This window comes from Lolium perenne, chromosome 3 (genome assembly GCF_019359855.2).
Source record: "Lolium perenne isolate Kyuss_39 chromosome 3, Kyuss_2.0, whole genome shotgun sequence".
NCBI classification, from domain to species: Eukaryota; Viridiplantae; Streptophyta; class Magnoliopsida; order Poales; family Poaceae; genus Lolium; species Lolium perenne.
In genome coordinates, this window is record NC_067246.2 from 333,771,419 (window position 1) to 333,776,468 (window position 5,050).

Sequence of the window (5,050 nt, forward strand, 5' to 3'; positions counted from 1 at the left end):
CATAGAGAGAAGTTTTATAAAAAATTATAGTTAGTTAACAGCAGTGGAATTGGTAAGTATTAAATGGATCAAGGTTGATACTGTAATATCAATTACCTGCAAGGAAAAAAGAACACATTGTAACAATGTTGTAATGCCCCAAGTGAATTATCACCTATCCTTTCGTTTTCTCGGGAAATAAATAGCCATACGATAAATAGTGATGGAGCTTTCTATTCAGCTTCCTTTGAAAAAATGAAGAGAGAAGACTTTGACTACTCAATGGAAATCAAATAGTTCTGAAGAATAAGTACCTACATCCATCCTGGAAATTATGTGATGATGACTCAGTTTCCGTAACACGGCTCTGATGCCAATGATTACCAACAGGAAGTTTAGCTCAGTTCTCGCATTGGAATTACTTCAGCCAAAAGGCACCAGTTCAGAAAAATTATCAGGGAACTCGCTAGCTTCCAACATAAACCAGTAATAAGTTCACACCCCCAACAATCGTTATGAGAAAAAGTTTCAGCATAAGCCACATATACATAGCAAAACAATGATCTGGACCTTTTGATCTCCTCTGTGCGAGATGTATCCTGAAAATAAAAAATACAACATTATTAGTTAGCCGGATGCACAACAATAGATATCATAGAACCATTGGCATGGTGCTTAACATGCACATGAGATTAAAAACCTAAATTTTACATTCAGATGAATATAATCAGCCACACACGCACAATTCATATATGAGAGTCTTGACTCACTTGTTTGAGATATGCACAGGTAAGGTCAAGCTGAAAAAACTCGAATTGAATCAACATCCAACAGGTGTGAGTGAGAATTTGCTTGCCCAAAAATTACCAATAGGAAGGTGCACCATTAAATTTTAATAAAATCGAAAACCAAGAGCTCACTTTGGTAGAACATGGTCTAATATATTACTACCCATGAATGGAAAAACCAGAAGTCCTGCACATAGCTTATCGGGCGTCAGGCCAAGACAATAATAATTCGATCTAAAAGATAGAAATACTTTCTAGCGTGCCTTCTTTTCAGACATGTACGTGAGCTCATTTTTGCATAGCAGGGTCAAAAATATACTACCCATGAGTTGATAAATCGAAATTCAAGCACATAGCTTATCATTACCCGTAACACTATGTCGAGATACAATCATGTGTCTCCACAATTTGTCATTAGTTTGGCTGTAAATGGATACTAAATCTACTTTCCATATTTCTGGTGGCTGTGGGCTACTACTACTAACAACGCCATTGCTAGAATGGCTTAATGAAAGTAGCTGGCAAACTGAAATAACACACGGAAGCTTCATTCAGCAGGACATACATGGTGAACACATAACATTGACTTTACTAGATAGGAGAAGTAGTAAAATCAATGGAAGCTCTGGTGCCATAGTATGCTGAGGTTTCTCAGAAGACTTCAAAACATCCAGGAGTGACTCAACTACCGGCGGTATCGTATAGAATCCATGTATGTAAACATGCATTTGATATGCTTGACTCCCCTGTAAAATTCACGAATATGCCTGCATAGAAGATACAATTATGTTACAGGGCACATCAACACTGAAAAATTATAAATGAAAAACGATTTATTTGGATAGTGGAGCAGTCAATTATTCTGCTGCTGTTTTGTAGATCCTATCACAAATTTACATAACATGTGGCATCAAATTTAGACAGCTCCAAAGATGCAGATGTGGAGTACATTAACACTGACATAGCTCAAGAAACAAATCTAGAGACAAACCCAGAAGGAAATTAGGAAACGAAAAATTCAGCTGTGAGGACTGACTTACCTTTTGTCCTCGTCACAACTGGATGCCGGTGGTTAGCCTGCGCGATGCTGTTCTTGTCACCTGGACTCCCGTCGCTCCTTGTACCGCCCAAAGCTGGCAGCGACGTGCCGATGGCCAGAGGTAGCCGTGTAGCGATGACGCGCTAACGAAGGTCGGCACCCTCCCCTGCTTGTAGGAGGCACCACGAAGAACCCAAACAGCACACATCACCGACATTATTGCAATTTTCAAATATATACACTGATACTACTCCCCCTTGTTGTACTTTGTTGTTGCTCCTGGTGTTATGCAAGTGCAAGACACTAATTTACCCCTTCAGTTTGGCGTGTGTTACTGAGCATACATCTATACAAAAATGGGAAAATACAGATTAAAATTACAGAGAGAAAGGAGTAGATAGGCCATTAGGCTGTAGGAAACAGAATATTTGGGAGGAGTGTTGGCATGTAACGGGAAACAAGGAGCAATGATAGTAAATGGAAACTGAATGAAACTCCAATTGATAAACACAAATAGTATAATTGCAAAAAATGAATTAAATTCCATGGTATTAACCAAAACAAAGATCACTAAAATTTGCAATAATTACCTGTCTAAACTGAAGTTCATAGGCTCACTGGAAATTAATATGCAGCGAAGCACTTGCATTTCCAATATTAACAGAGAAGGAAGAAAATTTTCTCTTATGAGCCAAACATTTCAGAGGATTCAGAAGTGAGACCAATAAGTCCACAAAACCTATAGCTTCATCAGCCGTAGTACGATAGTATCAACTCCACAACGGGCAAATTGCTCAACTCCTCATTCTGCATATGGACGGCCAGTGGTGCTATAAACTTGAATCTTCTTCGTCGGATCAACAGCGCATGGTGCAGGGACATTGTAGAACTCGTCGAGTGGCCTGCCAGAAGGTTTGGAGCGGTAGGGCAGGCAGAGGCAGCCGTGCTTCACTGGTACCAGGCATACCAATGCCATCTGAAGCCTGTATCCTAAGCACAAATTGGTATCCGGTGGCGGGCACCACCATTTCCATTGCAGGAGTCGCTGTTTTGACAGAGAGCGTCTCGCAATCGGGCTGTCACCACTCTGCTCTCGATCAAAAAGAAACATATTATGCGCAGAGACCTCACCCCAAGAAATGAATTGCAAGCATAGAAACGGACTGCAATCCAAGTAACGAAATTGAAAGGAAGAAAACATACCTGCAGGATGTGACTCTCAGCCGAAACTTCAAGCCCCCCTCATTGCCATGATTTTGCTCTCCTCGTTGGAACAAAACCAAGGAACATACACAAAGGAGTAAGATATGTTGCTAGTCCAGAGGAAGGAGACAACATACGGGATCCAATATGTTGTGCCCATCCCTTTTCCTTGCAAAATCTACCTATCCTGTATAAAAAACAAGGTGTTATGCAACCAAAAGATCAGAGAACTTATCACATCGTATTGCTTATGGCAAGAAAATGAGTCAAGGAAGAAATATACCTTTGCATTTTTGTATCTTCTGGTTCTTCAAGATTTTTTTGTGCCTGGATCAGCAACAACCAACAGCCTCATAATCCCAACACTCACAGCTGAAAGAAACATGGAACAGAAACGAAAATTTCAGAGCAAACACCTAATCCTCTCCTAGTCGTAGATGATTTCTGACCAAATAAAAACTCTCCTGCTACCATGGACTCCTCCCTACTTGCGGGGTCGAGATCTAGAGATAGAGGGGGAGAGAGGGAGAGAGAGGCGGAGGAGGAGGACAGGAGGAAACATGCAGCAGCACCGGCTTAGTGCCCAATGGTACAAACCCAGAAGGAAATTAGGAAACGAAAATTCAGCTGTGAGAACTGACTTACCTTTTGTCCTCGTCAGGACTGGATGCCTGTGGTTAGCCTACGCAATGCTGTACTTGTCACCTGGACTTAGGGTTGAAAACGGAACGAAAACGGACGGAATTATGTCTTATCGTTTTTGTTTTCACCTATCTTGACGGAATCGAAAACGAAATCGAAAACTCCGGAAACGAATATGGAAACGAAAATCACCGGAAATGAATATGGAGCGGATACGGAACGGATACATTACGAAAATGAATATTTTTCACAATAAAATGGCGGCATATTATCTTGGTATGTATAACGAAAAGGCACATATAACGAAAGACAATAAAACAAGAAATATCACTCAATTTTAACAAGCGGCAATTCAACATAAAGTACTATGTAACAGACATAGTTTAACACTTAGACAAGCGCAAGTTCACATAAATATTTTTTCGTCGACACTAAAACTGTTCGTGGGCAGTCGCTTTACCGCCTGATCGCTCGTCTTGTAGGAAGAAGCCGTGATCGCTACGATCGCTTGGGAGTTGGGACGATGTCTTGTGGAATCGTCCCAAACAGAGATGAGTCGTCAGGACTGTAGGCGGCTGTCTATAATTAGTAGGTGGCCTGCAGACCTATTTTCATGTGTAAATGTAGGCCTACCAAGAACATGGGTCTCTCTAGGTTACTTTTGCGGAAACATTTCATATTTGTTTATCCGGAATTTCCTTTGCCGTTTTCGTTTCCGTCGGAAACAGCTCCCTCGTTTTCATTTTCGTTTCCTTTTATGATTCTTCCGTTTCCTTTCGTTTTCCGCAAAATGTCATTTCCTTTTCCCTTTTTTGCTCTCCATTTCCTTTTTCTACGAAAACGGACGGAAAGTTTCCCTTTCATTTTCAACCCTACCTGGACTCCCGTCGCTCCTTGTACCGCCCGAAGCTAGCAGCGACGTGCCGACGACCGGAGGTAGCCGTGTAGCCGATGATGCGCGAACGAAGGTCGGCACCCTCTCCTGCCCAGCCACTACGCTCATTGACACAAAGAGAGAGAGAGAGAGAAAGTGAGGCTGGAGAAAGAAAGGGGATGCAGAGGATTCAGAGGAAGGCGCGGTCACAGCGCCATACCTGCCCGATGAACTTGTGGTCGAGGTGGCTGTATCCGACCTCTCAATCTCCCTGCTTGCCGGCCCGCCTCCACGCCGGTGGCGTCGCCACCACCCAGCTGCCTCCCGAGGTCGCGCCGCACGCAGATCGGCGTGCGCCCCACCCGATGCCATGGCGTAGCCACCTGCTGATGGGGAATAGAGAAGGCGTGCCCTTCTCCCTGCTTGCTGGACCGCCTCCACAGCGACGACGTCGTCGCCACCCAACTGCCTCCCAAGGAGACGTCGCACGTCGATCGGCGCCGCCCCGCCCCGATGCCATGGCGC

General features: G+C 43.4%; 1 long non-coding RNA gene across 1 annotated transcript; it reads right to left on the bottom strand.

Annotated features, from left to right (window-relative positions):
* Positions 1-1,223: 1,223 nt before the first annotated feature.
* Positions 1,224-3,190, bottom strand: LOC127338916 (uncharacterized). The gene is made up of 4 exons (XR_007874544.2): positions 3,010-3,190; positions 2,397-2,893; positions 1,808-2,152; positions 1,224-1,534 (listed from the first exon to the last, which is right to left on the bottom strand). It is a non-coding gene; the product is annotated as an uncharacterized lncRNA (long non-coding RNA).
* Positions 3,191-5,050: the final 1,860 nt, after the last annotated feature.